The following is a 21,268-nucleotide window of genomic DNA, read 5'->3' on the forward strand; positions in this document are numbered from 1 at the left end:
ATGCAGGGCCAGCTTCGAAGTCTCCCCCAGATGATCCCAGGACACAGCCCAGCTTCAAAGTCTCCCCCAGATGATCCCAGGACGCAGGCCAGCTTTGAAGTCTACCCCAGATGATCCCGTTGATTGAGACAGACACCCAGGTGCCCGATATCCCTCTCGTCAGTATTCCCACCTGGGAAAAACAACTGATTTGGAAGATGATGGAGATGATGGGAAAGTTCTAGGGTCATGGTAAGTTGGGAAGGGGATCATTTGTTAATTAGATAGAAATTCCAAGAAGTCCCCAAAGGAGAACGGGACTTGTGGGGAAATACCCTAGAACCGTGTCTCCTAGGGGCTCTTGGGATCACTGATGTGGTTTGTTTCATGTTCTCCAAGAGTGGGAATTAATCCCCTGAGGCTGCTGTGCCAGGCTCCCACTGCTTCTCTGTGCCCTTCTAGAAACAGGTGCAGGAATCCTGTGTGGTCTACTTCAGGAATAGGTTGGGCCCATTAAGTGTTCTACCATCACCTCAAATCAGAGTTCCAAGGCCTGTAGATGTGTACTTGTTCATTCGACAAACTTACTGGATGCTTTCCATCGTCCTGGTTCTAAGCTTTTGTGGGGGTTACACTGAGATCTTTTCTTCCAGGATCCAAGAGGAGAACATCTGTATACAGCAGTGCACAGTAACTGCTGCATGAGTACTTTGTACAAGTTGAGCACTTTATAAATAAATGGTGACCTTAGTTGGGACTATGCTCTGAGCACACAGAGAGCAGAGGAAATGTGCTTTGGGCTAGAATGATCAGGAAAGCCTTCCTTGAGAAAGCAAAACCTGAACTGAGTCTTAAGACAAAGAATTTACTCAGACAGGAATGGAGTAGCTCTCCAGTTTGAAGTAGTGACCTAAGTCATGGCTCCGAGGTAGAGATGCCCCAGGGAGCGTGAGGAAGCCTGGCTGAGCAGGAGGATGGGGGAGGGGTGGGGTGTTCCAGGAAAGTAGACACAAAGCAGAAGAAATGCAACCAGACTGTGCAGAACCAAGACTTTGCCCTGAACGAAATGACGGATGTCAGATGTGGAAAGCGATGGTTTTAGGAATATGATCTGGAAACGCTGTGGACAGAGGATGGGAGTTAGATACAGAAGTAGAGAAATAACCCAGGCCCTCCGCCTGAATAGAGAAGAAGTAGAAATGGGGGGATAGGGAGAGATCTGAAGATTCTTTTCTTTTCTTTTTAAATTATTAGTACGTTTGAGTGGTAGGTTGAATTGGTGGCTGGGGCAGACAGGGCAAAAGAATAGGGGCCCTGTCCCTGGCCCGAAGCCAGGGGGCTGGGTGAATGAGAGAACCACAGAGGCAAAGGAGAAAATGGGCCAGAGGAACTGCGGTTGACTGTGGCGTAGTCAGAGGGCTAGGTGGTAGCCTCCCGGAAGTTGAAACCTGAAATATGCAACCGGAAATTATAGTAGGGAAGGAATGTGAGTGATCTAGGAAAAGATACCAGCAACTTATCTTTTGGGTGATCAATACAGGAATTATACCAAAAGCCCAAGAGTAGCCGAGGTCCCTGAGAAGGAACTCCTTCAAAGAAGACGGCTCATCAAGTACCGTGACATCTGCAAGACTGTGCTGAGCAAGTTAAACTTGTGTTTGACCTCTCTTCTTGCCACCCACCCTCTTGTTCAGGGTTTAGCTGCTGCATTGATTGCAGTAAGGACATCAATAGCAGCCGTGGGTGCCAGATCAAATGGACTCTCATTTATTTATGGCTTTCTCTGAGCATCTGGAAATTCCACACGACTGGCCCTAGATGTAAGTTTCCGTTCTTCCTGATTTATTGTTGCTCAACTAATTGATACGTCATCCTTGCGATGCAGAGGCTATCAAAGCAACAATTATTTATTGATTTCTGACCACATGCCAAGCACTGTGCTAGGCACTGGGAATACAAAATAAATAAGTCATGGTGCATACTCATAGCTGATCAGGGGGAAGTCCACACAGGCGGTCCATTACAAAAGTATATAACGAGTCCTCTAAGAGAGAAGTAATCAATAATAGAGCTATCATGGAGCTATAGGTCAATAAATTGCCATGGAAGCGTAGATGATGGGAAGGAAAAGGATGTGACACTGGATCTGGGCCTTAACGACCGAACCAGAGTAACAGCAAAGCCTTCTGGGGAGGTGGAAACATGAACAAAGAGTACAAGGACATCAAATTATGGGCAATGTTGGCGTCTGTGTTTTCATTCCTGTGAAAAAATGCCCACGGCTGGTTCTTGGAGGAACAAATATCTTAAAGGATGTGTGTGCATCACGTGGTATGCGCGTGGCCACTTTTGAAACGAGGACAGCAGAAGTGTCACATGAGCCCTCCAAGCTGCCCCGGGGATCGATCGATCCAGCATTTCTAGAGTGATCTGTGTGCGTGCTAGCATTCAACTCACGCGTCAGTCCTCAAAGCCTTTCATCCGAAGATCCTTTTGTGCGGATAAACATAAAGCAGTCCGAATGCGGGGAGGCGGTGGAAATCTGGGCCCACAGCGGGAGCCTCTCCTCCCCGCACGTTCACCGGACACTGGAGCGCCTTTGTTACCCCAAAATGGAGGAACCTGAAAGCCAAGCATTGTGTGATTCAACAGAATTGAAATCGGATGGGGATAAGTGTGTTCATTGTGATCTCTTAATGGCAGAGTAAATGTTGAACCAGTTTTTGTGGCTCTTAATTTCTCGACTTGCCAAAATTTTCCAGTTCGTTTCGCACAAGTCATTGAGGCTATTGAGCCCCGGTCCCTGTTTTTCTTCTCCCCGCTCCCCCGCCCCCAGCACTATGACTCCTTGAACACGAGATCAATCTGTCTTTCTTGACTTCACTGTGGCCACCCCTGCACAAGAGATGAAGGCAATTTGGGTGCTGCAGCTGTCAACCTATTGTTTGAACTCGTGGCCCACGTGGCTCTTTCAGGGACCCAGAGGAGACGGGGCTCCTGTCACAGCTAGCTGTGCAACTCCCGCCTTCACATCTGGCTGAATTCCTGCTCAATTTAAAGCAGCTGCAGTCATTCCCCTGTTCTAATGACTTTCCTTATTACCTGACAATCTATCTGAACTATCGACTCATTTCCGACCTGCCAGTTCTCTCGAAAGTTATGGAAATGGTCTGCAAAGTGCAGCTTCAGCACCTCCTCCCCCACACGCTGTCTGTGCATCAATAGATCCTATCATTGGCAAAGGAGAGAAGGCGACTGAGCGTGCCGCAGACCTCCAGGTGCTGGGTGAAGGGGGTGCCGCTGTCATTGGCTGACGTGACTGCGTCACGGCCGCACAGGGTAAGGTTAAGAGTATTTGTCGTTGGCCAGCTTGGCACCACGTTGCAAAGTGCACGGAGAACCGGCCTCGGTATTTTTTATGTGCCTTCCCTTCTGCTCAAGTTTCCCCAGCACCGCTCAGTTCACATTTTTGAAAGAGGTTATCAGTGCTTTGGAATTCTTTACTATCTCTTTCCTTCATTCAGAGAAATGAGGAGATTTCCCTTAGAGAATGTTGGGCTCAGGATTTACAGACAGCTCAGTCGAGCCGAGGACATGCTTTTACATAAACTCATTAGACCCCACCGAGCCTGGGCTGCTGTGGAAGGGGTGAAGCAGGAGAGAGAGAGGACCACCAGACTGAGGACAGGAGGCTCGGCACGCCTCACTCTCTGCCCCTCCTTCCTGTGGCAGGCTGCTACCATACCTCTGTCCTTACCTGGGAGAAAGCCTGAGGGTACCTTTCACCCTCCCACACCTGTCTTCTGAATAGAAGTAGGCAATATACGTGAAAGTGTTTTGAAAATGACGAGATGGATCTATTAGCTACATATCGTTGTAGTTATTGGCAATGCACTATTAAAGGCCTGCTCTTTGACTTCGGGGAGTGAGCCTGGTTAAGAGGAAAAGCAAGCGTAACACAAATAATGTGAGTACGATTAAGTTCTCCCCTCATAGAACCACTGAGGGGGCAGGAGGCGTTCAGTAAAAAGGGAAACAAACATTCAACGTCATATTTAGCTTCTTTTTGAGATCTGGGTTTTAAAATTTTGTCTTTACCTTGCTGTTAATGCAAGAAAACAGGAGCTGATTGCAAACATCAAAACAATAACAAACGCCCATCTCTGGGAACCAGGTTCTAGTACAGCAGCTCCTGCTCCTAGACTCACGTTGTTCTTGTTTTTTAACTTTTTTTGGTAACGTTTATGTATTTATTTTGAGAGAGGGAGCGCATGAAAACAAGGGAGGGACAGAGAAATAGAGTCCCAAGCAGACTCTGTGCCGTCATCCCAGAGCCCGACACTCTGGGTTCAGTCCCACAAACCGTGAGATCATGACCGGAGCCAAAATCAAGAGTCAGACGCCCAACCTACTGAGCCTCCCACTTGCCTCGTAGACTTACATGGTTAATCAGAAAGCTGTGAAGCCTTGGAATATTGGTCGCACTAAGAAGCTATGGGCAGCCTCTGTCCTCTATAAAGCAACTTACAAAGGTTGGTAAGAATCTGGGTCCTGCCGGCCCCAGCTTCACTGGCTCTACTGTGAACTGCCTCTGGGTGACCACGACGATTTACATCTTTCTTGGTATTTGTTATGTTGGATTGTGGTTGTGTCATTGTTTCTTCACAGGCCTACCTCATCAGCTGGCATTTACCTGAAGTCAAGAAAAATGTGTATTTTTTTTCAGTCCTCTACACAAAATGCCTAAGGCTGTATCTTGCATGGAACGGCACCTAATAAATCCTATAGAAAGAAGGAAGGGAGGAAGAAAAGAAACAGAAAGTGAAGAATTCAATATAAACAAGAGGAAGTCATGCATCAGGGAGCCAGGAGTAAAACAGAAGCATATTCAGGCCTCAAAAGAGTTGGACAACCAGTTGGCTTATTTATGGAAAGTCCATAGTTGGCTGCACATTAGCTATCCAACCTCAAAATTGAATTTTGGCTGATTGATTGATTGATTGATCGATTGAAGTACAGTTGACAATGTTACATTAGTTTCAAGTGTACAAAAATTGATTTTGAACTTTTCAGTTTGAGATACCTTCAGACTTAAATGTCATAAAATTAGTACACTGTACAAATTAGGCTTATCCACTCCTGATTTTAGAAATAATGGGCCTGAATGTTTCAAAATGTGAGCTCACATCATCAGATTTTAGTTTACTTCTATGTATTACTGCAATTAAACATAAAGCTATCACCAAATATGCTTACTTTCCACAGTGAGTATTTTTCAATGAAGCAGGCAATCAAAACTGTATACAAATAGAGAAAATCTAAGCTGCTCCCAAACAGTACTGACTGCTGCAAACTTGCTCCCTACATTCATGTCCCCTCGTCCATCACCATTTTCCCTTGCAGCTCAAATGTCTCCTTCTCTTCCCCAATGAGCAAGATAATTCAATCAATTCAAGTTTTAGCCAAATTTGGATTATTTCTAAGAAGTCGTTTCAATAGTCCACAAATACCTCAAACGCATGGTACACAAAATCATTTTCTACTTTCTTCTCCCTCTGTGTCCTACGCTAATTCATCCATTCACTTATTCGTTCACTTCTATAAACATTTAAACACATACTGGGTGCTAGATAGAGGTGATAGAGGGACATAAGCCCTACCCCCACAGCGTGGACCTTCTGATGGAGGGGTACAAAATTAAATAACAAATTACCATTTTAGTCAACAATTGCTCTATTTTCTAAAAATTTTGACATTTATCTATTTATTTTTAATATAATTTGTTGTCAACTTGGCTTCCATACAACACCCAGTGCTCATTTCAACAGGTGCCCCCCTCAATGCCCATCACCCACTTTTCCTTCTCCTCCGCTCCCCATCAGCCCTCAGTTTGTTCTCTGTATTTAAGAGTCTCTTATGGTTTGCCTCCCTCCCTCTCTGTTTGTAACTTTTTCCCCCTCCTCTTCCAATAAGTAAATTAATTATTGAATTCTCTTCTTGGATACCCTGCAAAGAAGGGGGACAGGGTGCTCTGGGAGTATTTCAGTAGTGAGCCTTACCTGGTCTTTTGGAAAGGGGAAGCCTCAAAAGTCATGTCTATGTTGAGCTTGAAGAAGTTGACATTGATTGAGCAGAGACCCCAGGGGAGGGGAGAGCGTGTCAGGCAAGAGGCGGCCGAGCGTGAAGACCCAGAAGCAAGTTGTGGCGCAGCACATTCAAGGCATTGGAGCCACTGCCAGGATCTTCTGCAAACCAGTGGGGCCACCGCACGCTACTTCCGGCGAGGGCCACTGCATACCCCCACCAGCGATCTAAAAGGACTGCAGCTCCTGTGCATATCTGCCTTTTCTCGGTGTTGACAGATTTTCTAGTTTTCGACATGGCGGTAAGTATACAGTGGTATTTCACGATGGTGTCCACTTGCCTTCGTCCAACGACCAATGTGGTTAAACATCTTCGATAAATGTCATTGCTATTTGCACATATTGTTTTGGTGACGTGTCAGTTACTGTGGCATAGGTGGAAGGAGAAATCTAGAACTCATCTTGGACCCCTCACCTGCCTTCTAACTCCATTTCTCCAGTAGCTGTTCACCAAGTCCTGCCCATTTGACCCTCTAACTGTCCTTTACACCTACTCTGCTCTTCTCTGGTCCACTCCACCTCCCTGGGTCAAGCGACAGTCACCTCCAGTCTGGACACTTCACTAGCTTCCTGGCCAGTGTCTGTGTCCCCCCTCCGCCCGTCAGTACACTCTCTAAATGCAGAGTAAACCATGCATGTAGGCAAAGAACCTGTTCATACCACGCCTCCATCTCAAACTCTCCCAGCTCTCTGCCCCTCCTGGGATGCACACTGACATTGTCTGTGCATCCCAGGCAGGGCGAGCACACTTCCTCCTGCCCCAGCCTCGTCTGCACCGCACAGCACCTTGTCTGCAGCTGGCACGCTGGCCTTTCTCTTGCCCGATGAGCCTCCGCCCTCACTCCCCAGGCGCCCATCGTCTTCGATCTGACTGGTTTTCTCCTCTCTCCACCCCTTCTCCCTGTTAGCCCTTCCTCATCCCCCAGGTGTGAGTCAGCTTTCTCGTTACACCTCAGGCATTTCTTCCCTGGGCTCTGGAACAAGTCAGATACTCCTGTCTCATTGCTTATTATCCCACGTACATTTCACATGTGGAAGCTGCTGCCCCCGTAGCTATGCGTGTGTCCTGTTCTTGGATGTGTGTGTATTGTCTCTGCTATGTCGTTACCTGTTCTCTGTGCCCACAGGTGCAGAGAACATGCCTGTTCCTGCCCCCTCTTATGTCTGTAGCACCCAGTAGGTGTCTGGCTCTCGGTAGGTGCTCAGTAAGCATGTGTTTACTAAATGAGCAAATGGATGAATGAAAGGGTGTGTATTCAAAGAGAAATTTGGAATTTAGGGTTGTTGTTGTTTTTTTTTTTTTTTGGTAGGGATTAGAAAAACCTGGACTGCTTTTACAATAAAGTGGGGTTTTTTGAAGCTATGAAGAGAGGTTCAGATGCATGTGGTGGAGAGGTCTGTATTTGTGGGGCTGGACCCAGAATCAGCCAGAGGGTCAAGGGACTTAAAACCTGGGCTATAACCTGTTTGCCTTCTTTTTTTTTTTTTTAACATTTATTTATTTTTTGAGAGACAGAGTGTGAGTGGGGGAGGGGCAGAGAGGGAGACACAGAATCTGAAACAGGCTCCAGGCTCTGAGCTGTCAGCACAGAGCCCGACGCAGGGCTTGAACCCACAAACTGTGAGATCATGACCTGAGCCCGAGTCAGACGCTCAACAGACTGAGCCCTCCAGGTGCCCCAATCTGTTTGCATTTTTTTTTTTTTAATTTTTTTTTCAACGTTTTTATTTATTTTTGGGACAGAGAGAGACAGAGCATGAACGGGGGAGGGGCAGAGAGAGAGGGAGACACAGAATCGGAAACAGGCTCCAGGCTCCGAGCCATCAGCCCAGAGCCCGACGCGGGGCTCGAAATCACGGACCGCGAGATCGTGACCTGGCTGAAGTCGGACGCTTAACCGACTGCGCCACCCAGGCGCCCCTCTGTTTGCATTTTTAACGTAAGTTCACTTCATCTTTCTAAGCCTTTGTAAAGTGTGCTACCATGGAAAGTTTTGTGTGTGTGCGTGCACATGTGAGTGTGTGTGTGTGTGAGCTTGAGTGTGCAAGAGAGAACGTGAGGGTGTAAGTGTGCATATGAGTGTGTGTGTGTGTGTGTGTGTGTGCGTGTGTGTGCGTGCATGCACAGGGACTGAGAAGGAGGAAATGGGTTCCCCCCATGGTCCATGGCCGAGAGCTCAGTAACCAGAACTGAACACGGAAGTACAAATTCCTTCCTCTCCCCGTTGTGGAATTTGTGGAAATGTGGAGGCGGCAGGAGATCTTCCTTACTGAAGTGGAATTCAGATTCAAGACAGTCTCGTGTACAGCAGAAGGGGTAGACTGCCCCAGGTGACAGGCCCCGCGAGACCGTGGGGCCCGGGGGCGGAGGCCAGCCCTCAGTCCCACTGCTCTGCTGCCTGTGACCTATGCAACACTTTGCGTGCAAAGGCGTCCAGTTGAATGGACTTCTTTAGTTTATTTCCTGGCGATAGTTGGCATCGAGGATTCCTGGTTTTGCCTTTTCAGCATGGAAATAAGGTCGTAGGCATTGCTTTCTGATTAGGTTTCTGGGGGGAAAATACCAGGTTTTGTTTTGAAATTGCCAGAAGCTGACTTGTGGGGCATGAACGGACTTCCCCCACAGTGAGGAAGACTTACAGCTTGTCACACGGGGCCACTGTATTCAAGGGGCGTTGGGCTCACAACCATGAAAACACGCTCTCCATTTCGATCCCCAGCCTCCTTTTCAGAGGGTGACCCCATGACACAGTTGTCCCCCAATGGGGGCCCTCGGGGACTGTGTGTGTGCTTCGGTTCGTAGGCTGACCGTCACCGGCCGCCACTGGCTTCTGTCCGTCTGCGCGGGAAGGCTCCGCTCCACGTGTAACAGGTGCCTGTGTGGACGGTAAGGGCGGGGGCTGGGGAGGAGGAGATGCGGTGCAGCCCTGTGGGGCCGGGCTCCTCTCTGTGTAGACGCATATGGACAGGAGCAGTGAGTATCTTGTTCCCGCCTCTGTGGCTGCACCCTGTCAACGTGCGGCTGAAAGAAAATCCACCTGAAAAGTAAAACATCCTGCATCCTTCCCAGGTATCCCAGCCCCTCCCCGAGGCCTCACGTGCTTTGGGACGACCCCCAGCACCAGCCGTGGCGGTCCGCAGTCAGGAGTGGGAACGCAGCCTCGGCAGCCCATCCGACGTGAGTTCCGGAAGCTGGCTGGGACAGAGGCCGGGTAGAAGCCTGCTGTCTGCATGGAGCAGGCCCGGCCGTGGCCTCCAGCCTGTCTGTCTGTCCTCGGCAGGGAGGCCGTTGACCTTCTGAGGGGCTGACCCTGGGGAGGCACGGAGAGGGCTGCATTCTCGGAAACATCGTGCCTGCCCATCGAACCGCCCAAAGACTCCCTCTATTTGTTTTGTTTTCAGTTCTGTGGGGCAAGAAATCAGGTTAAAGTTGCATTTCCTAGTATGTGCAACATACACGTGCTGTGTGGGTGATGGAGGGAGAGGCTGCCTTCCCGGATCTCAGAGCACCGCCCCCCCCCAGCACCGTGCATGGCACGTGGTAAGAGAGCCATTGTGAGTGCACACTGGGGGGTGGCCAGGAGTCACCACATTTGGCTCTGAAGCAAATACAAAGGAAAATAGGTGAAGAAGCCATGTTTCTGATGCTGGAGAACGTGGTGACAAAATTGGGTGATTTGGTTCCATACAGAACACGGGACAATCTGGAAAGGAGGCTCTGTTTTATCCTAGTTAATGGATTAAATGACAGTACTTTTGCACACATGGAAAGGAGCCCTCTGGTGTCAGCGTGGGAAGGCCAGGCTGGGAGTGCAAGACTGGCCCTGGACAGGTTGAGGAGGCTTCCTTCTGCTCCAGGTGACAGATGGGAAGGGACAAGCCTCGGGGACCCCCTCCCTGGGCAGGAGGTGGCACACGGGCCCAGGTCCGCCTGGCTGAGGGAGGGTCCGGACCAGGAGGGAGGCCTCCCACCAAGCCCTGGGGGACACCAAAGTCCGGTGGACATGTAGATCTCAAGCTGAGCAGGGGTGGTTGGGTAGCCATGGAGGAAAGTCCACCTGAGTTTCAGACCCGACGACACCAGAGGCACAGATGAGAGGGAAGCCCGGCCTAGGGGTCTCAGAGCAGGACCTCATGTGTGGAGCGAAGGGACGGCCCTGGGCTCGGACTGCTATCCTTGGCTGCACCTACACCGTTGTTCAGGAGGCGGACTGTACCAGGCTTGAACGTAGTGCTGAGGACTCTGGTTCTAGATACTGGAAGATCGTAATGTTACTAAACAAACGAACACTGGAATTTTGAGACGGGGTCTGAGCAAGCTTGATTCGGACCACAAAGAATCGGAGGTGCCTCTGAGCTACTCCGGAGAGCAGTGAGACCGTAGACCGGCTGGCAGACTCAGTGCCAGGAAGGTCTAACTGAAGTTAGGAAGGTAGCTGAGGTTGATCTCCAGCAGTCACTATGCGTTAGGCACCTGGGCTACGCACCGCGGTCAGAGGTGTAAAATGCTCAGACTCCAGAGGGACAAGCAGCGTCCTTGCCCGCGAGGGGCTCACAGTCTAGCAGAGTCCTGAGGATGGAGCCCGGGGCCATCCTAACACCGGGGCAGGTAAAAAAGATCATTAATGCAACAAAGCGAGTTGGCAGGGAAAATGCTGATGGGGCTATCAGTCACGGATCAGCCAAGGAAACAGCCCAGAAGCATGGAAAGGGAGGGAGCTGCAGGGGGAGGCGGGAGGAGTCACTGCGGATCAGCGCCCCGCTCCTGGCCAAGTCCTGATGGCAAGCGCTCCTGTGCGGGGCGGGAGCTCTGGAGGAGCTCACACCCCCTCGGCTGCCCCGGACGATGTCACGGGTGCCCTGGACCCTTCCCTGCCTGCCGTCAGCCCTGACTCGGGCGGTCTGCTGCTGTGGCGGCTGCATTGAGCGGAGCGGGAGAAGAAAACACGTCCGTCCTCTGTCTTCTGATGTTCGTCCAGGTCTCCGCTCAGGACCCCAGGAGAAGCCATCTGGCAGGAGTGAGTGGGGAAGGGGCTGAGGGCCAGCAGAACGGGGGCCGCCCGTTCTTGCCCCGCCTCGTCACTCTCCATAAACACCTGCCTCCTGCGGAGGCCCCCCCAGGCCCCCGCCAGTGGGGCACCGGCTTCTGCCGTCCCTGCTCCTGGAGGCTCACGTGCGCTCCCTGAACGAGGCGCTGACTCCCGTCTGCCATCACCTCCCTCTCGGCGTCACGGATTCCAGTACAACAAACAGTAACACACAGCGTGCTCGCGAGGAGACTTTGGAGGCGATGGGAGGCTGGACGGGGACGGTTTCCCGGACGTGCACTTATGTCCAAACGCGCCCAGCTGCAAACGTCGAGTCCGAACAGCTCTTTGCATGTCAGGTACACGTCAATAAAGCGGTTTCGTGAAAAAGAGAAGAAACAAAAGTCCCGCCCACACATTCTGTATCCTAAAGGCTAAATTGGAAAGTTAGCCAAATCCACTCTCTTCAGGTAAAAGTACACGTATGTAACGTGTATTATGTGGATCACGCATTCACAGGTGTGAGACAGAGATGTGCACGGATGTTCCAGACTCGCAGCTGGAGGTCCCAACGGTGCGTTTACTTCTTCCTCCGCTCCTGCGCTGTTATCCTGTTGTGGGGGGCAGACCTCATGTGAGGTCTGGGGCCTTAGCGCGCTGGCTTCTGCCGATGGGGATATTTACCCACGTCGGCTGGGACACGGCTGAGGCACGCCGGAGGACGCCTGGGATCTGGATCCGTGTCCCTCGGGAAGCAGCGGGTCGGAGTCCCCTCGACGGCAGGGGTCGCTCGTCCCCGCAACGGTGCCGAGGGATTGCCAGATGACTCATGAGGGGCCCCCCAGGGCAACGGGCCGAGTCTGATTCACCTGCAGGAAACCATTGTTTTCACCGCTAGGTTTCACTTCGCAGGATGAAAACCTCCACTCCCGGAGGACCCGGAGATCCAGAGACGCACGGGATGTTCCTGGTGGGTTATTCGCCGTGGTCGTTAAAGGGGCCACTCTTGCTTCTCGCCCTGACTCCAGGCTGCCTTGGCTGCTGGTTCCAGCTGAGACCCGACCTGTTGCGGACGCCTGTCTCCGAAAGCGTGTGTTTCAGCCCTGAGTGGGGCATCACGCGGCATCTGTGAGGGCTTCTGGGGGGTGCAGCGTGTGGCGTCGCCAGGCGGCACGTGCCAAAGCCGTGCTACCGTGCAGACCGCTGCTTCCCCGGTCAGAGGCGGCATCGAGGGGGGTAGCACGTGCTTGTCACACATCCGGAGACCCGTGAGTGGTGATGACACAAGATGATTTCGGGTGAATCCAGACGCAGAGCAAATGCCATCTCTCCGAAAATTCTCCTCACTCCTCGATGGAAATGCTTCTGTGTGACCGACCTGCCAGCAGGTGGCTGCTTGGACCCCCTCCCCACTCAGAAATGGTGCCGCATCAGGGCCTAGCGTTGACCTGACCCGCGCCAAGAGGGGGGGCTCAGCGGTGGCGGTGCTGGGGGTTGAATCATGTCCCCCCGGAGGACATGTCTGAGTCTCACCCATGGGGCCTGTGTTCAAATAAGATGTACTCGAGTCACGATGAGGTGGCCCCTCCTCCGGGGATGGTGTCCCTATAAGATGAGGGAAACCCGAGCTCACAGACCCCCCCGAGGGAAGGACGTCGGCACCGGAAGCCAGACCCCCTTCCAGAGGAGGGAACATAGCCCACCACCAACACCTCGAATTCACTCTTCTGGCCTCCCGATCGGAGAAAACAGGCTTCTGTTGCTTTGAACCACCCAGTTTGAGCTACTCTGTTCAGGGGCCCTGGAGTGTGACCCAGGCAGGGCCCAGATCAACCCAAGAGGGAAGCGTCCACTCTGTGGAGCCCACGCAGAGTCTCATCCCTGCCGCTGGGGTCCCTCCACGGGGGGCCCGCCCCATAGGCTCTGGGTGACTCGGGAAAGGTGGCAAACTGACCGGAGAGCAGCCCTGCCCTTGGTTTATGGTGGGACCCTTCCGCGGTGCAGTCTTCAGGGCGCTCACGTGGGACAGGGGTTCCCCGTGTAGACGGTTCCCCTACACGCTTTTCTTTTTTTTTTTTTTTTATTTTTTATTTTTTATTTTTTAATATATGAAATTTACTGTCAAATTGGTTTCCATACAACACCCAGTGCTCATCCCAAAAGGTGCCCTCCTCAATACCCATCACCCACCCTGCCCTCCCTCCCACCCCCCATCAACCCTCAATTTGTTCTCAGTTTTCAACAGTCTCTTATGCTTTGGCTCTCTCCCACTCTAACCTCTTTTTTTTTTTTTTTCCTTCCCCTCCCCCATGGGTTCCTGTTATGTTTCTCAGGATCCACATAAGAGTGAAACCATATGGTATCTGTCTTTCTCTGTATGGCTTATTTCACTTAGCATCACACTCTCCAGTTCCATCCATGTTGCTACAAAAGGCCATATTTCATTTTTTCTCATTGCCACGTAGTATTCCATTGTGTATATAAACCACAATTTCTTTATCCATTCATCAGTTGATGGACATTTAGGCTCTTTCCATAATTTGGCTATTGTTGAGAGTGCCGCTATAAACATTGGGGTACAGGTGCCCCTATGCATCAGTACTCCTGTATCCCTTGGATAAATTCCTAGCAGTGCTATTGCTGGGTCATAGGGTAGGTCTATTTTTAATTTTCTGAGGAACCTCCACACTGCTTTCCAGAGTGGCTGCACCAATTTGCATTCCCACCAACAGTGCAAGAGGGTTCCTGTTTCTCCACATCTTCTCCAGCATCTATAGTCTCCTGATTTCTTCATTTTGGCCACTCTGACTGGCGTGAGGTGATATCTGAGTGTGGTTTTGATTCCCTACACGCTTTTCCACAGACCTGGTCACTAGTCCTCCCGGCCCATTTCTCCCATGTTCTGACCGCGGGCTGAACGGGTAGCCTTGCCAGTGTCCCCCTGTGGCCCAGACGTCGGACCTGTCTCCCTCCTGAGAAGGAAGGTAAGTGGCGGGAGGGTTTCAGTCCCTGCCCTTGATAGGACTCTCCTCCCCGCGCTCCCTGGGGACACCCCGCCAGGATCTAGGGACACAGATGCTCAGCTCTGCCTGAGGTGAGCACACGACACAGAGCCTCCTTCGAGCCAGGCCCCCGCGCTCTTACTGACCCGGCTTGTAACGGGGACCGTGGTTGTGGGGGAGGGAACAACACGCTGTGCCTCGACTCTGCTGCCGTCTGGGCCGCGAGCTAACGATCGGACTGGAACTTCCTCCCCACGTGCACACGTAGCACACAAGGCATTCTGTTCAGGTGCTGCTTGGGGCCTCGAGGCCCGCTGTGCGGCGTGCGGCCCGGAAGGAAGCCGGGGCTCTCACAGCGCAGTAAGTATTTGCAGGGAAAAGCATGGTTTTGTTCATACTGCAGGCTCTGTGATGGGCTTTCCTGTGGGAGACTCTCAGGGGCTCCGCACGGTGTCACAGCCACTCGGGGCTCTGCCGGGCCCACGGGGCCATGGAGGACCCGGGCAACCTGGCAGCTGGACCCACTCCATCGAGAACTGGGTCCAGCTGAAAATGGGTTGGTTGGTAAGTGGACCAGACGCACACCTCGGGTCATCTCTCCAGAACCTATAAAGGCCCTGAAGGCTGAGCCATTGTTTTGTGGTGGGTGGTAACGTGCCTTCATCACTCAGGGGATATGTTGACACGGCCTTGACCATGAGAACCTAGAAACATCTGGAAGTTCTGAGCCCCTGTTTCCTGGGCTTATCTCCACCTCCTGACGTGGTCCGTTTGGGCGGCTTGTGAGAGACTCGGTATGGCCTAAGGGTACGGTTTGCACGGGAGTAGACAGCACCTTATTCCTCTGGCTGTAAACAGCTACACAGGTAAGTGCATACAAGCTATCAGAGTACTGCATACACGCTAACGGGTTTGGGATCTATTTTGAGTGTAGTCGGGAGCTGTTGACAATTTTAACCTAGGAATTGACACCATCAGGCCTGTGCGTAGTAGGGCTCTTCCAGCCTCGGTGTTAGGGGATGCTGGTGTCTAGGCCGGGAGGCTGGCTGGTGGCTGGTTTGGCCACCTCCTTGAGAGTGGAGGGCCATGAAGCCAGGCAGTGTCACTGGGGGGGAAAGACGCGGCTGGATTCGGGAGATACTAATTGTCATTAGGTCCCCGGAATTCCCCTCAGTGCCTGGGGAGGGTGATGGCAGGAGGCCCTTTATGAAGCTTGCAGCAGTGAGAGAGACAGGGATGAAGCCATCACATCAATGAGCGCATAAACCACACGTACAGAAAGAGCTGGAAAGAAGGGAACACGTGCTTCAGAAGCACAGGCAGGAACCAGTCACTCACAGGGAGCTGGGTGGAGGGTCGAGGCCGGGTTGTGTCTGAGCCCAGATGAGGGGCTGGGAGACAGAGGTGCCAGGGCAGGGCCAGGGAGGGGGCTGGTCCTCCAGTAGCTGAGGCTGGGGGCGGCGTGCCAAGATGCCTTGCACACCTGTTCTTTGCCTTAGATGCAGCTAGAAGAGACTGAGGTGGGTTTTCTTTTTAATTTTTTCATGTTTACTTAGTTTTGAGAGAGAGAGAGACAGAGTGTGAGCAGGGGAGGGGCAGAGAGAGAGGACACCCAGAATTTGAAGCGGGCTCCAGGCTCTGAGCCATCAGCACAGAGCCTGACACGGGGCTCGAACTCATGAAGCACAAGACCATGATCTGAGCCAAAGTTGGATGCTTAACTGACAGAGCCACCCAGGCGCCCCTGAAGTGTTTTCAGTAGAGGGATGTCTTGGTTTGCTCCAGAGCAGGTGAGGCTTACTCTCGCTGCAGAGAGGACACTGGGGCAGACACTGGAGACCAGCTGGTGGGTCAAGGGCCCCGAGGGACGGAGGCGGGCTCCAGCCCCAGGGAGGGGTGCATGCTCAGGGAACAACAATACGGGTGTGAGCATGTAGGGCGAACCTCTATGTGGGGCTGGGTCCTGAGAAGGCAGTTTTCGGGGGGACCCTGCCTGGTGGGGAGCCGGCCGACCCGGGGCTGCCTCTCCGTGTGGACAGAGAGAAGCCCTTCCAGGCCCCCATCTCAGTGGGCTCCATTCAGAGACTAGTTTGTTGACTCTTCAGCCCCATTAAGGGCAGCAACGAAAATCTCTGGGTGGATAAACTGTACAGTGTGTGGAAAGTTCACGAATGAAAGCCCTGTGTCAGGCGGAGGTGTGATGAGCTCACTGCAGCAGTTGTCCGAGGACAAATATATTCTGTGTTTCCTCACCTTGTGTTTTGAGAGAATATCACAGGATTGAAGGGGTTGTGATATTTTGAAGGATTGGCTGTAACTCTAGCATGCTGGTGTTTAAAACAAATCAATAGAGTCTTTGACATCATAATTACATTGTTCATTTCATTTTTAATTAACAGGCTTTATTTTTAGAGCCTTTTTAAATTTACAGAGAAATGAGCAGAAAGTAGAGAATTCCCGTAGAATCCCCTCTTCCCACGCACCTCCAAGTTGTCCCCGTTACCAATGAGTGTGGTACTTTATTGAAATTGGGGAGCTGATGTTGGGACACTATATTAACTCAAGACCATACTTCATGTTGACTCTGCATGGTGTGGGTCTGTGGGTTTGGACACGTGCATAATGTCATATATCCACCATTAAAATGTCATATCCAACAGTTTCAGTGCCCTACAATTCCCCCCTGCCCTCACCTGCTCACCCCTCCCTGCCGTCCCCTCCCCACGCCTGGGCAACCACTGATCTTTCTACTGTGTCTCTAGTTCTGTCTTTTCCAGAACATCATAGAACTGGAATCATACAGTATGCAGCCTTTTCAGACTGGCTGGCTTCTTTTCTTTTTCTTTCTTTTTTTTACTTAGTGGTACATTTGAGTTTCATCCATGTCTTTTCATGGCTTGATAGCTCATTGCTTTTTAGTGCTGAATAATATTCCATTGTCTGGATGGACCACAGTTTGTTTATCCATTCACCCACTGAAGGATTTCTTGGTTCCCTCCAAGTTGTGGACATGAATACAGCTGCTATAAATATCCACGTGCAGGTTTCGCGTGGACCTACGTTTTTAACGCAACTCATTTGGGTGAAAACGATGGACTACGGTTGCTGGATCATAACGTACGTAGCTTAGTTTTGGAAGATGCCAAACTGTCTTCCAACGTAGCTGCACCATTTTGCGTTACCACCAGCTCCACGTCCTCGCCAGCATTTGACGTTGTCAGGGTTCCGGATTTTTCTGCCACTGCGACAGGTGTGTGGTAGCATCGCACTGTGCTTTTAATTTGCATTTCCTTCGTGGCAGGTGCCACGGGGCATCTTCTTATGTGTTTATTTGCCACCTGTATGTCATCTCCCCTGGGGAGTCTGTTCAGATCCTTTGCCCACTTTTTAATCGGGTCGTTTGTTTTACTTTTGAGTTTTAGAAGTTCTTTGAATATCTGGGATACCAGTATTTCTACCAGATATGTGTTTTGCAAATATTTTCTCCCTGTCTGTGGCTTGACTTTTGATTCCTTTATGTGCCTTTTGCAGAGAAGTTTTTAATTTTAATTATGTGCAGGGCACCTGGGTGGCTCAGTCAGTTGAGTGGCCGACTTCAGCTCGGGTCATGATCTCACAGTTTGTGGGTTCGAGCCCCGCGTCAGGCTCTGTGCTGACAGCTCAGAGCCCGGTGCCTGCTTCGGATTCTGTGTCTCCCTCTCTCTCTGCCCCTCCCCTGCTCATGCTCTGTCTCTCTCTGTCTCTCAAGAAAATAAAAAAATAAAACATTAATAAAAAAATTAATTATGTCCAATTACTAGTTTTTTTCTTTATGGATCATGCATTCGGTGTCATAACTGAATTTTTATTTTTACTTATTTGTTTTTTTTTTTAATTTTAGCAAGAGTTACTATCAAATTCCATTCATTGGACCAGAGACTCGTATGGTCTTAGCCGCAGACCCACCCCTCATGTAGCCACACTACCCACACTCGTGAGCTCACAGGCAAGCCATACATGTACTAAGTTGTTTGGTTTGAAAAGCTTTCTTTTCATTGTTGTCATCTTGATTTGCATTAATTTTGGCAAAAGAAGATTGTATGTGTGAGTTTTAAAGTGACAAAGTCAACACTAGTCATGACTGTTTTCCTTTGGTTGTTGTTTGGGTGAATTCGCAGTTTGCTGTTCTTGTTTTGTCGGTGTTGAATGGGTCTTTTGACAGAGGGACGAGTCATAATCTCCTTTTAATCTTTGCTGTTCAACGCTTCAAATCCCTGTGAGCTAAAGGGAAATAAGTTGGGTACAGAAACCATTGATTTGCAATTTTCTTTATTAGCACAGCCCCTCGGTAAAGGACTTGCTTGGTAATCATGTGTTGCCAATAAAGCTGTCATGAACACTGATATTTTCACCCTCTTGGTTTAAATTTGGATTGTATTGCTGTCTTATGTCTTGAGCTGGACCCATTGCATACTGGGCATTACTTAATTTTCTATCATTTATGGTCCCGTCTTGCTTCAAGGCCGCCGCAGTTGCCAGACTCCCCATGCGGAGGCTGGCTCGTTCTTCGCTTCCACAGCGTGGGGCTCCTCGTTCTGGTTCCACGAGGGCTCCGTGAGATGATATTTCCTCAAAGGTTTCCTGGCCAATCCTGTAAAACCCCTCACGTACTCTGTTGCCCCAATCCTCTTTTTTCTACATTTTTTCTCTTGCCACCTGTGATATTTAGAATCGTGTTATGTTTCTGCCTGCCTGCTCGTCGTCTGCCCCTTCAATCCAATGTCGTCTCCAGGAAGGCAGGGCGTTCTCTGCCTCGGAGGCACTTGACAAATGTTTGTCTAATAAATCTGACTCGCTAGGGACAAAACACTTGGTCGGATTCCTTCCACTGATTTATCAACCATTTGGGGGACCCAGGCTATTTCTGCAGGCTTACTTTGGAGAAGATTGTCATAATAGTGGCACTTAAACTTTTCGTTAGATTCTGCTCTCACATTTGTGCATCGGGCGGGGCAGAGACTTGGTCCAGTTCACAGAAACAGGGAGTGTAGCTCAGAAGGATTTGGGGGGATGGTTTGGAGTCGTTTCCTAAAACTATGCTGCCTCCAGCTAATGTGAATGTGAAGTCACCAGGAAAAGAAACCAGTTGAGGGAAGTCTATGTCACCGTTTCCTACGGTCTCTGACGGGCGGGCGCAGAAAGTGTGGTGACTGTCGCCAAGAAGCCCAAACGCGTTTTCTGTCTTGGGCCTCACAAGGTCGGGTCCAAAGCAGCTGCGATAGTAACGGTTCTGAAACGCCCAGCAGAGGAAAGGAAATAAACAGTTTAGCTTTGTGTGAGCCAGTTTTCCACACATTTCTTTGATCCCTGTGTTACCTGAAATGTATTCCTCCTTGGGTCTAGTGTTCCAGAGAATTCCCTTTGGAAAATGTTGCCTTCTGCATCTCTGGTTCATTTGTTTGGAGAAAAAATGGAGGAAGTCTATATCAATTCAAATTGTTTTTCAGGCTAAAGCAGTTACAGATGTATATACATAAAGGTATAAGGAGTACTCCTTTATTACTTGATGTGGTTACTGAGAGTTTACTGTAAAATTTCTGACTACAGCTTCCTGCCAGAAAGCTTCTTTATTAGCACATTAAACAAAAGCCAAAAAGTATAGAACATAATATAAATTATTAACTATCCTTGTGATTTCCCCACTCAAAATGGGAATCACAGTGAATCTTAATTAGATGCAGATTCACTGGGAATCTATTCTGGAGAACACGCAGAATGGCTGAAGAGCATTATCTATAGCGTAAAAATATCACCTGTTCAGAGAGGACTTCTCTGATCTCTCAGTCTTAAATAAACCCCTCCCAAGGCACTTTCTAAACCTTGAGCTTATTTTATTTTATTTTATTTTATTTTATTTTATATTTTTTTGTATTGTATTTATTTTGTATTTTTTTGTATTGTATTGTATTGACATTTGACAATGTCTCACGTGATTCTATCTCCATGCTTACTTGTATACTGTTCCTCTGAGCCTTTCCACTTGCACAAAACTTGCATGAGGACACTGTTGTCTGACGTAGCACCTGGAAAATGGCCTAGAGCATACAGCAGGGGCCTGATAAATACCTGTGCACAAGCCTGAAGGGTCAGGTCACAGCTGTCATCCAACGAACTAAGACACTCTAAAATTCGTTTTAGTTGGGCAGAGCATGGAGGGATATTCAAAGCGGGACATCCATCGTGGCTGTGAAATGACCAAGTCCTGTGTCACTGGCATTGGGCTGCTGGCGATGGTGCTTCTTGGTACTGCCAATGCTTACCGGTGGCACTAACAACTCTTACAATATAGGTACATTTCATATTTTAATGAATTACAGTCTTTGAGTTTGTCATCCCTCCCCACAGCCATCACCCCCGTTAGACCCTACATCGAGGTGATTTGTTCTGAATAGGTCCCTTTAGAGAAACGCAGATTCACGTCAAAGAACTTTATTTTTTTTATATGAAATTTATTGTCAAATTGGTTTCCATACAACACCCAGTGCTCCTCCCAGCAGGTACCCTCCTCAATACCCATCACCTACCCTCCCCACCCTCCCACCCCCTATCAACCCTCACTTTATTCTCAGTTTTTTTTTTTTTTAATTTTTTTTTCAACGTTTTTTATTTATTTTTGGGACAGAGAGAGAGACAGAGCATGAACGGGGGAGGGGCAGAGAGAGAGGGAGACACAGAATCAGAAACAGGCTCCAGGCTCCAAGCCATCAGCCCAGAGCCTGACGCGGGGCTCGAACTCACGGACCGCGAGATCGTGACCTGGCTGAAGTCGGACGCCCAACCGACTGCGCCACCCAGGCGCCCCTATTCTCAGTTTTTAAGAGTCTCTCATGGTTTGCTTCCCTCCCTCTCTAACTTTTTTTTCCTTCCCCTCCCCCATGGTCTTCTGGTAAGTTTCTCATGATCCACATAAGAGTGAAAACATATGGCATCTGTCTTTCTCTGCCTGACTTATTTCACTTAGCAAAACACTCTCCAGTTCCATCCACGTTGCTACAAATGGCCATATTTCATTCTTTCTCATTGCCAAGTAGTATTCCATTGTATGCATAAACCACATCTTCTTTATCCATTCATCAGT

The sequence above is a fragment of the Panthera uncia genome (genome assembly GCF_023721935.1).
Source record: "Panthera uncia isolate 11264 chromosome A3 unlocalized genomic scaffold, Puncia_PCG_1.0 HiC_scaffold_12, whole genome shotgun sequence".
NCBI lineage: Eukaryota > Metazoa > Chordata > Mammalia > Carnivora > Felidae > Panthera > Panthera uncia.